This window comes from Carcharodon carcharias, chromosome 4 (assembly GCF_017639515.1).
Source record: "Carcharodon carcharias isolate sCarCar2 chromosome 4, sCarCar2.pri, whole genome shotgun sequence".
Classification (NCBI taxonomy): domain Eukaryota; kingdom Metazoa; phylum Chordata; class Chondrichthyes; order Lamniformes; family Lamnidae; genus Carcharodon; species Carcharodon carcharias.
Window position 1 is genome coordinate 193422889 of NC_054470.1, and position 12468 is coordinate 193435356.

Here is a 12468-nt window from a genome sequence, read left to right on the forward strand (position 1 = left end):
AATCTCTAGTCTTAATTGTTCATTTAAAAGAAAGCAAATATTTTTGTTGCTTTCCGTTTTTGTCTCTTCCTCTCTGTCTCTCTGTCTTATTCTAATCTTTCTTTCCCCCACTTTATTTCTCTTTTTGTACTTGACTTGGCATTGAATTCAGTCACTCCTCCCTTCTCATTTTCTGCACTGTTATTTTTTTTTACCATACTTAATAGGATTGATTAAGGAGACGCAGTTATTTGCTTTCGCTCAGGTCCCAGATGTCCGATTTCCTCTTCACACTATTAGCAACTGGCCACGATAAGTGTAAAAATCTAAACTTGCAAGGGAAAGTCTACTTAACAGCAAACAACGTTAGGTGTCCTGCTACAACAAATTATCGCCCGTGGAATTAATTGGAATTTACTGTACAGAAACAGGCCATTTGGGACAACGGTTTTTTGATGGTTTTTATGCTCTTCACGATCCTCCTCCCACCCCTCTCTATCTAACCCCCTATCTGCGGCTTCTTCTATTCTATTCTTGCCTTGTGTTTATTGAACATCCCCTGAAATAAATCTGTGCTCAAGCCTCAACCACTCCATGGTTTATCAGTTTCAACATTTCAACGGCTCACTGAAGCAAAAAGCTTCCCGTTATACTTATGCTTACGGTCTCTAGACTCTGGTTCCTCCACATGCCCTGCCTGTCAACCCTATTGGACCCCTTCATCATTCTAAAGACCTCCATCAGGTCATCCTTCAACCTTCTCTTTTTTCAAGGGAAGAGCCCCAACCTGGCAGTTATATACTACTTTTTTTTCTGTAGTTCAGACTTTTGTTAAAGAACCCTGTAGCTTTGCTCCGTCACTTTACTCATTCCCTCTGCTGCATAACTTTGCTTTGGAATTGGTGATCTTGATCGTGAACTGGGCTGTCCTCTGCACAACCTTTCCCGCACTTCTTTTTGCAGAGATCCTTGGTGAGAGATTTTGGCACAAAAAGTCCTGTCACTCATCATGCGAGCTCCTTGATATTGGGGATTAAGTGTTTCCTGAACCCTGAGGAACATGCATGTTTGGTCTTGTTGCTGCCATAACTGAAGTTTGGCAGAAAAACCTGACCCTTGAACCTCCTGCACACTCTGTTGTGAATCCCTCAGCTTTGAGCCAGTAATGTGAAATCTTCATATAGTGGTCTGACTGTTGGCAAATTAACTTCTTCCTGTGTTTCCTCACAGGTTTGATGAGTGTTCTTCAAGATGCCATGGTACCTGTTGGCATCTCTTACAGAACTACTCAGTCCTAGTATCATCCTTGTAAATATTTTTTGCAACTTCTTCAGTGCCTCTAGGTTGGGCACCATAGATTTTTAAAAATTCTTCCACAGGATGTGGGGTTCGCTGGCTGGGCCAGCATTTATTGCCCATCCCTAGTTGCCCTTGAGAAGGTGGTGGTGAGCTGCCTTCTTGAACCACTGCAGTCCGTGTGGTGTAGGTAAACCCTGTTTTGTGCTGTTAGAGAGGGAGTTCCAGGATTTTGACCCAGCGACAGTGAAGGAACAGCAATATATTTCCAAGTCAGGATGGTGAGTGGCTTGGAGGGGAACTTCCAGGCGGTGGTGTTCCCATGTGTCTGCTGCCCTTGTCCTTCTGGATGGTAGTGGTCTTGGGTTTGGAAGGTGCTGTCGAAGGAGCCTTGGTGAATTCCTGCAGTGCATCTTGTAGATGGTACACACTGCTGCTACTGTGCGTCGGTGGTGGAGGGAGTGAATGGTTGTGGATGTGGTGCCAATCAAGTGGGCTGCTTTGTCCTGGATGGTGTCCAGCTTCTTGAGTGTAGTGGGAGCTGCACTCATCCAGGCAAGTGGGGAGTGTTCCATCACACTCCTGACTTGTGCCTTGTAGATAGTGGACAAGTTTTGGGGAGGCAGGAGGTGAACTCACTGCAGGATTCCTAGCCTCTGACCTGCTCTTGTAGCCACAGTATTTATATGGCTGGTCCATTTCAGTTTCAGGTGAATGGTAACCCCCAGGATGTTGATAATGTGGAATTCGGTGATGGTAATGCCATTGAACCTCAAGGGACAATGGTTGGATTCTCTCTTGTTGGAGATGATTATTGCCGGGCACTTGTGCAGCACGAATGTTATTTGCCACTTGTCAGCCCAAGCCTGGATATTGTCCACATCTTGCTGCAAGGTCTCACCCATGTCCTGTATAACTGAAGCATAACATCCTTACTTTTATATTCAATTCCTCTCGTAATAAAGGATAGCATTCCATTAGCCTTCTTAATTATTTGCACACTAATTTTTTGTGACTCATGCCCTAGAGCACTCCTTCAAAGAACCCCAATAAATTGCTTAAACATAATTTCCCTTTCACAAAACTATGCTGACTCTTCCTGACTCCTTCAGACCGTTACTTCTTCCTCCATCCTATCTGCACTCCTTCCTCCCCCTGGACACCATCTTCTCTCCACACTCCTACCCCCTCCAAACTCCCTCACTTACACCTTCCATGCCTCCTCCCCCGTTACACCTACATCCCCAGGTACCATCTTCTCCCTTGTTACCCCCTCCTCCCCCCCACCATACTCCCTCCTCCCTCCCAACCTCCCCTGACACCTTCATTCCCCCTTCCCAGTTACTGCCCCCGACACCTTCATTCTCCCTCTCTCAACCTCACCTCCTGACACCTCTTCCTCTCCCTGTCAATCCTAGTCCTTCCTCTCCCACCCCCACGACATCATCCATTGCGAGTATCAATGGTGACTTTCCACCTTCCGTGAGCTGCTTCACGGCGGAGCCATGCCCATGAGAATCCACCCAGCATCCCATGGATGTTCCTCCAGTGTGCTGTTGCTGTCAGGCTCCGGCATCTTCGGGTGTCCACAATGTGAGCAAGACCCTGACGGTAAGACTCGACTTCTGCATGTCACACTTGTTAAGACATGTTCTGCACTAGCGTGTTTGCCTGCCAATGTGGGTGGACGATTCAGCGGGGGTGATGGGGGGGTAAGGCATGAGTCTGGTGGGCTGGCATTATAATAATATGCTGATGTATTACAATGAGGTTCGCAATGTCCGATGGCGGGGAACATGCCCACCATCGATGGGCTGAGCAGACAATTGCAAACTGGTTTCACAACATTGTGAAACTGATTTTTGGCCTCGCCATATTGTCCGCTCATGCTACCGAACATGCCCGACGCCAGCGGGCACGGATGATTCCTGGTCAGCCAAATATTCCACCTCCCATTTACTTTGAAGGAGAGATTCTAGAATATGTTGATTACTTCCTATACCTTGGCAGGCACCTCTTTCTAAAGGCCACCATTGACGAGGAGATCCAACACCAGATCTGCTGCGCCAGCTCAGCCTTCTTTTTATATTCTTTCATGGGATGTGGGCATCACTGGCAAAGCCAACATTTGTTACCCACCCTTAATTGTCCTTGAACTGAATGGCTTGCTAGGCCATTTAGGAGTCAACCGCATTGCTGTGGGTCTGGAGCCATGTGTAGGCCAGACCAGGTAAGCATGGCGGATTTCCTTCTTTAAAGGACTTTAGTGAAAAGGTGGGTTTTTACAACAATCAATGATAGTTGTTGTCATGGTTACTATTTCTGTGACCAGCTTTATGTTCCAGATTTATTAATTGAAGTTAAATTCCACCAGCTGCGATGATGGGGATTTGAACCTGGGCTTCTGGGATTACTAGTCCAATGACATCACCACAATGCCACCATCTCCCCCTTCTACAAATTACGGCACTGAGTGTTTGACAACAAATACCTCTGCAACTCAACAAAACTCCTTGTGTACAGAGCAGTTGTCGTTACCACACAGCTGTACTGCAATGAGACCCGGTCTGTGTGTCAGCGACACATAATAGCACCAGAGAAATCCCATCAGCGATGTCTCTGCCGTGTCTACCAGATTGAGAGGACCGTCGAACAAATGCTAGTGTCCTTCTTGAAGCCAGCTCTACAAGCATTCTGGCAAAACTCCGAGATCAACTTCAATGGACGAGATACTTGTGTCCAGATGGCCAAGAAGCATCTCCCACCCCAGGTCCTGTTTTCTCAACTCTCAAATGGCCAGCGTTCCAGAGAGGACAAAGAAAATGCTTCAGAGACACCCTGAAGCTGTCCTCGATGTGCGACATTGACATTAATGACTGGGAGGAGCTCGCTACCAATCACTCAAAATGGCAACAGCTTGTCCATCAAGCTGCATCAGGCTCTGAGTCACAACGTCTTAATGAGGCAGAGCAGCATCAGAAGGAAAGAAAAGGAAGCAAATCCTGCACTCTGGATCCCACTATGTCATGGGATGTCATGCTCCATGTACCCAAAGATCTTTGGGTCTGTTCAGTCACATGAAGACTAATGGCAGACCCTCATGGCCCTGAGCAGACATCATACCCCAACTGAGAGACAGCCGACGAGACGATGATAATGAGACTATTGCTGGGTCAAAATCCTGGAACTCCGTCCCTAACAGCACTGTGGCTGTACCTACACCACATGGACTGCAGCGGTTCAAGAAGGCAGCTCACCACCACCCTCTCAAGGGCAATTAAGGATGGGCAATAAATGTTGGCCCAGCCAGCAATGCCCAAACCCTGTGAATGAATAAATTTTAAAAAAACTACTTATGAAGTTGATTATAGAGAAGAACATAAGCATGACAAAAGAAAAACAGGTTAATAGTTTGGAGAAACGCTGATTTTGAAGGGCTGTGATTAGAACTTGGGAAAATAAAATGGCTGGCACAATTGGAAAACAGCAATATAGATCAACAATGGGAAACATTTAAATAGGAAATATTAAAAGTGTGTAGGAAAAATATATTCTGCTAAAAGGAAAGAACACATTAAAACTCTTTAGACAAATAAAGCATAAGGGAACAGTTGAAAGTTGGAAAAGAGGCATACACTAAGTGCATAGGAGCAGAGAATTGATAAGAGAAGATGAAGAGATTAGGAAATCAGTAAAAAAGAGCACTTAGGAAGACAAAGAGGAACTATGACGTTAAATTATCAAGAAACATTAGATAAAATAATATAAAAGTGCATCAATTAAAGAAAGGAATGAAGGCTATGATGAGATTAGGACCATTAATATACAAACAAGATAATACCACAAGTAATGATAGAGAGATGACAGAAATATTAAATTATTATTTTTTCACTTCAATATCTACCAGGTAGACAAGACATTGAATGATGAGATAAACATTGAGATAAGTGCATTTAAAATAAAAAGGGGTGTATTGAATAAATTGAACAATGAAGTTAAAGCCCCAGCCCAGATGGTTTTCATCTCCATATTTTAAAAAAAATCTAGAGAAGAGATAGCAGAGACATCACTACTAATATTTAATAATTTGTTAGAAAAAGGTGTAGTGCCTGAGAACTAGCAGATAGCTAATGTAATTCCTATATTTAAGAAGGTGATAGAACATGTCCAGGGAATAATGGCATTTTTACTAAAGGAGAGAATAGAAGAACATCCGGGAATGAGAAATATATTAATGAATAGTCAATATGAATTTCAAAAGGGAAAATGTTGCTTGACCAACCTTATTGAACTTTTTGAGGAGGTAGCAGAGAGAATAGACAATGGTAATGAAGTGGATGTCATTTATTTGGACTTTCAAAAGGCTTTCGATAAGGTGCCTCACAATAGACTAATGAATAAGGTCAGAGAACGTGGACTCGGGGGACATGTGGGAGAATGGATTGCTGGCTGGCTTCTAGACAAAAAGCAGAGAATCATAGGAAAGCTTAGTTATTCAGAGTGACAAAAAGTGGGAAGTGGTGTTCCACAGGAATTAGTGCTGAGATCACTGCTGTTCACAATTTACGTTGATAATTTGGACTGTGGAATTATAATAAGTGTTATGACACAGCAGTTGGTAACAGCTGAGTTATTTAAAATCCCAGAGGGAAACTTTAAACAACTGTCATAACCTATATTTTCAATTGGTATGTTTGAGATGCAACTCTAAATTCAGAAATGAAACCACCAAGCCTCCAGAGATTTATTATATAAATTCAATTAAACATTTATTAATTTACAAGGAATTAATCACATGCACATGTCTACAAATTACTACCATAATAACTTTTAAACACATCCCCAAATTAATCACTCCCAGGTAAACCTTCCCCAAGCATCAATAACCCATAGACTTTAAGCAGACACCAGGCAAAGCAAATTTTATCTTATGAATTCAAAATGAGGTTCCTTTCAATGTGGTTCCTTCACACAGTTGTAGGTGTACAGGCAGCATCCATAAGACTAAAAGACATAGGAGCAGAAATTAGGCCATTCGGCACATCGAGTCTGCTCCGCCATTCAATCATGGCTGATATGTTTCTCAACCCCATTCTGTTCTGTATATACTTAGCCATCCCTTTGAATGCAAATTCTCATTGTATCACCAGGCCCTTTGAACTCCACCTCTTCAAACAACAAAACCCCTTTCATAGTACCAATTTTATTAGTAATATAAATATATTGCTTGGTCTCTCTGAGATAGATGCAAGAATTCACCCCCAGTCTTTTAATGGTTTATTCAACAAATTGCATATGTGCTTTTTACCTTACCTGTTTCACATCTCAAAATTACTCTACATAAAAGCATCCAGACTAGCTGGCTTTAATCGAATTAAGACACACACATTCACACTCACACCCTCAGGAAGAAGGGGCGACTGAAGCTCCCACACACGCCGCCTAAGAGCCATAGTCAGCCATCACTGGTTGGCGCCTAGTGACACCCAGGGTATATAGATGCCGCCTTTCATTCCTGCAGATGACCGAGAACTAGTGTCACAAAAGACTGTGTATGTCTAGGGAACTGGTTGCTCAGATCTGCCAGTCACTGCAGGATTTGGTGCCAAGGGGACATGGAGGGCATCCACTGCCAGTGGCTGTGAAACTGACCATGGTGCTCAATTTCTATGCCAGTGGCTCCTTTCAGGGCTCCACAGGTGACCTCTGTGGGATCTCTCAAGCCTCCACCCACAAATGCATCCATTAGGACATGGATGCCATCTCCATGGACCACAACTTTGTGCATTTTGCCCAGGACCGTCAGGGTGCAAGAGCGATTGGATTTGCCCAGATCTCGAGCTTCCCACAGGTGCAGGGCACAATTCACTGCACTCATGTGGTGCCCAGATCTCTGTCGCAACACACGGTGGACTACATCAACCGCAAGGAGTTCCATTTGCTGAACGTGCAGCCGGTGTGTGACCTCCAGAAACACATCCTTCAGGTGTGCGCACGGTTTCCAGGGTTTGTGGATGACACCTACATTCTTAGTCAGTCACAGATCCCTGGAGTCTTCCAGGGTCCACAGAGGCTGCAGGGATGGCTCCTTGGGGAATAAGGGCTACCCGCAGAGGCCGTGGCTGATGATACCTGTGTGGCGGCCTCAGACTGCAGCAGAGCAACAATATAATGAGGCTCATGCTGCAGCTCGCAACTTGGTGGAGCAGATCAGCAGGATACTGAAGATTGGTTCCGGTCCCTGGACTAGCCTGGTGGAGCCCTGCAATACAGTCCACAGATGGTGTCACACATCATCATCGTTTGCTGTGAGTTTTACAACCTGGTGCTCCAATGGGGAGGCTGAGGAGGAGATGGAGAAGCTGCATGTCTCCTCTAATGAGGAGGACGCCAATGGGTAGGAGGTTGAGGAGGTCCTCGGAGGCAGCGATGATGGGGATGAGGCCCTCGCACTGGCTAGATGTGGCAGGTGTGCTTAGGAAGCCCTCATAGCTGCTAGGTTTGTGAAAGATGATGACGACATGCAGTGAGGTGACCCCATAGTTCCTCACATCACATTCGTGAACATTTCATTCCAGTCTGTCTTATGGCAGTGCCAATACCCTCTGTGATAACGCTCCTGTCATAAAGAGCTGGTGAAGGCCCTAATAGCCGCTCGATTAGACCATAAGACATAGGAGCAGAAATTAGGCCATTCAGCCCATCGAGTCTGCTCCGCCATGCAATCATGGCTGATAAGTTTCTCAACCCCATTCTCCCGCCTTCTCCCCATAACCTTTGATCCCCTTACCAATCAAGAACCTATCTGTCTCGGTCTTATATACACTCAATGACCTGGCCTCCACAGCCTTCTGTGGCAATGAATTCCATTGATTCACCACTCTCTGACTAAAGAAGTTTCTCCTCATCTCTGTTCTAAAAGGTCTTCCCTTTACACTGAGGCTGTGCCCTTGGGTCCTAGTCTCTCCTACTAATGGAAACATCTTCCCCACGTCCACTCTATCCAGGCCTCACAGTATTCTGTAAGTTTCAATCAAATCCCCCAACATCCTTCTAAACTCCATCGAGTATAGACCCAGAGTCCTCAAACATTCCTCATATGTTAAGCTTTTCATTCCTGGGATTATTCTCGTGAACCTCCTCTGGCCCCTCTCCAGGGCCAGCATATCCTTCCTGAGATACGGGGCCCAAAATTGCTCACAATATTCTAAGTGTGCTCTGACCAGAGCCTTATAAAGCCTCAGCAGCACATCCCTGCTTTTATATTCTAGTCCTCTCGAAATAAATGCCAACATTGCATTTGCCTTCCTAACTACCGACTCAACTTGCAAGTTAACCTTAAGAGAATCCTGGACTAGGGCTCCCAAGTTCCTTTGCACTCCAGACTTCTGAATTCTCTCCCCATTTAGAAAATAGTCTATGCCTCTATTCTTCCTACCAAAGTGCATGACCTCACACTTCCCCACGTTGTATTCCATCTGCCACTTCTTTAGCCATTCTCCTGAACTGTCCAAATCCTTCTGCAGCCTCCCCGCTTCCTCAATACTATCTGTCCCTCCACCTATCTTTGTATCATCTGCAAACTTAGCCAGGATGCCCTCAGTTCGATTGCAGGAGGATGATGATGATTATGCAGTGAGGACATGCCATAAATCTTCACATAGCCTCTGAGAATGTCTGACTCCTGTCTGGCTGAGGGCAGCTCGCTTGCACTCTGTGATCAAGGTCATATCATAGAGATGCAGCCATGAAACTTTAGAAGCATCTGATGCTTTGTCTGCCTTCAGAACCTGGCCCTTTCAGGAGCTGGAGCACAGCATCAGTGCTGCGACATGACTGAGTCCAGAGGCTCATCATCTGACTCAGACTCAGCAAATTTCTGATCTTCAACAGCTCTTCGAGTGCTGGGGGCCTGGGAAGTCCCTGCCACCAGCTGCAGTGCACCAGGCAGTGCGATGTGCTCACCAGATTGTGATCCCGGGGCTATCCTAAAGCTAGGTCCCACTGAGGTGTGTACCTCTTTGCTGGTGGAGGGTGTGGGTGAGTGCTGTGATGGGACTTCAGGGAGGGTGTCTTCAGATTCCTCTTCAGAGGTTCCTTCCAGGCTTAACTGGAGGCCCTGGGTCATGGACTCTGTCGGCTGTTTGGCAGATGTCCCTGCGAAAGCAAGGGGAGATAATTAGTGCATGGCAGTGACCTGTGAAAGAGGACATATCACTCATGGTTGTCTGATGGATGTTGCACTGCTGGATCCTCACTTGGTAGAGTAGCACCAACCTCACCGTCAGCACAGGACCGGTCCAGATCCTCGCTGTCCAGCTGGATGGCTCTGTTTTCAAAGTCCATGAGGACCATGATTTCGGGCATTCCGCTCCAGTCTGTGACCTCTCCCTCTTGTTGTGTGCCAGCTTGTCCTGCGTGGATAGAGATGGAGAGAGTATAAGCAGAAAGCCTGCCAGGCCAGATGATAAGTATGCCTGGCCTGTGTGGATGTTGAATGGTCCCATAGATGGGATGAGGACAATGACAGTGAGTGTGAGAGAGTGAATGGCAATGTCCCTTGAACCGGCAGTGAGTCCAGGCCCTGTGGATGTGTGATGGGTTCGTGAGTGTGTGAGTTGAGTGATGGGATGAATGATTTACCCTGGCGGAACATGGAGGAGATCATTCACCCTCTTGCAGCACTGGGTGGCTCTCCTCTTTTACAGGGCGTTGGCACTGACCAGCACTGCCACCACCTCCTAAGGCGGGTTGGTGCGGTTGCTTCCCATCCTGCAACCAAGGGTAGAGGGCATCCCAGCGGGCCTCCATGGCATCCAAAGGTCACTTGAGAGACGCGCCGCTGAACCTGGGGGCTGCAGTCTTCTTCAGTTTCAGGGCCAAGTCTCCGGTGCAGCAATGGTGAGCCAGAAGCGCTGAGATGTGTGCTTGCAGCTGGACTTTAAACATGGTGCCCGGCGTGATGCAGCAGCAGGGTGATGGTGTGGTGGACGAACAAGAGCCCACCCGCCTTGGAAACAGCTTGTTTCCTGGGAGTGAATAAATAACGAAGTAGGCTTGGGATGATACAACGTGAAAACCTGTCATCACAGCCGGCAGCTAAAACGTTGTTTGGCAAATTTGGGAAAATTCCGCCCCAGGAGTGGAAATTGGCCACAGCAGGCACGTTCGTGACTTGATTCAACAGGTTTGTGTTTAACCTGCTAATCCTTTCAAAACTTTCCCGAAATGGGAAAAAAGCGTGTGTGAAGATACAAAACAAATGTGAGGTTGTATATTTTGGTAGGAAGAACAGGGAGATCACTTATAAATTGGAAAATGCAAGTCTGGGTGGGGTAGAGGAACAAAGGAATATTGGATTACAGATACAACAATCACTAAAAGTTGCGTTATAGGTTAACAAGGTCATTAAAAAAAAGGAAACCAAGCACTAGGTTTTATTTCTAGACGGATAGAATTGAAAAGTGAGGAAGTTACACTAAACCTGTATTGAACCTTGGTTAGACCACATTTAGAGTATTATGTGCAGTTCTGGTTGCCATATTATAAAAATTATATAGAGGCATTGGAGTCGTTGCAGAGAAAATTTACAAGGCAGATGCCTGAAATGTGTAGGCATATCTATATCTGGAAAGGACTGATAGGCTGGCTCTCTTTTCTCTCGAAAAAAGGAGTCTGAGGGGGACCTAATTGAGGTCTTTAAAACCCTGAAAGGTTTTGACAGGGAGGATGTTTTCTCTTGTGGGGAAGAGCATAACTAGAGGCCGTCAATATAAGATAGTCACCAAGAAATCCTATAGGGAATTCAGGAGAAACCAGAGAGTGGTGAGAATGTGGAACTGGCTACCACAGGGAGCGGTTGAAGTGAATAGTCTAGATGTATTTAATTAGACAAGTGTATGAGGGAGAAAGGAATCAAAGGTTACAATGATAGATTTTAATGAGGAAGGACGGGAAGAAGCTTAAGTTGGGCTGAATGGCCTGTTTCTGTGCCTTATACATGCTAGCATTCTATGTAAGAAAGGAAAGCAAAGGGAGAGAATCCAATTGTGTGATGCCAAAAAAGAATGAATTGAAGGCGGAGACAGTATAATGAGCTTTGACTTCAATACAGAGGGACAGAGAGTTTTCCATCACTGTCCAGATGAAATAAGGAGACGAGCATGCAGGGGAATATTACTTTTAGTAGTGCCGAGTGACTGAGAGAGGAAAGGTCTGGATGAAGAGACAGATTTGATGCTAGAGGTAGCAGGTAGTTTTCCAGGATCCTGTTCAGGAGTCTGAGATAGATGCTGGAGGAGCCACCCAAGTGCTTGAGGAATGGATGGACCTCGGCTGTATAGGATCATGGGATGCTGAGGGGTAAAAATGATTGGAATCAAGCACAGAACTCAGATCTTTGGAGTCAGGTTTTCATTGGCACACAAAAACTGACTACAAACCAAAGGGGAGTCTCAGAAACGAAATTAGATTAATATAGTTACGCTAAACTCTGACTCGAAACAAAACTACTTCTAGCCTTTCTCTCACTCTGACCCCTCTGTCTTGACCTCCTGCAGTGTTCCAATGAAGCTCAACATAATCTCGAGAGACAACACCTCATCTTTCTATGAGGCCCTTTAAACCTGTCCAGACTCAACATTGAATTCAGCCATTTCAGACTGTAAACACTGACCCCCATCTTGTTCCCTCCTTCTTTCTTAGATTTGGGTTTTTTTTCCGGACCACAGCTATTCTGCCATTCACATCTCTAGACAGATCTTTTGTTTCTTCACTTGTCTCTTTACCATCTCCTTTTGGCCTTGCGCCATGAACCCTTGAGTCGTTTAATCTCTCCTGCTTTCCACCCTATTACAGATATTTCATTCAGTACTTTCCTCCCCTCCATCCCATTCTCATCTTAAAGTCTGGAGGTGGTGGCCTAGTGGTATTGTCACTGACTAGTTTTCCAATTAAACCCAGGGTAATGCTTTGGGAATCCTGGTTTCAAATCCCACCACAGGGCAAATAGTGAAATTTGAATCCAATAAAAATTTGAAATGGAAGGTCTGATGATGACCATTGCCAATTATTGTAAAAACCCATCTGGTTCACTAATGTCCTTTAGGGAAGGAAATCTGCTGTCCTTACCTGGTCTGGCCTACATGTGACTCCAGACCTTCAGCAATGTGGTTGACTCTTAAATGCCCTCTG

At 45.5% G+C, this 12468-nt stretch overlaps 1 protein-coding gene across 1 annotated transcript in view; it reads left to right on the forward strand.

The window, feature by feature from the left end:
- The window catches only part of LOC121276821, a 38864-nt gene that overhangs the window by 675 nt on the left and 25721 nt on the right, over window positions 1-12468 (forward strand). The gene's annotated exons all lie outside the window — the stretch shown is intronic.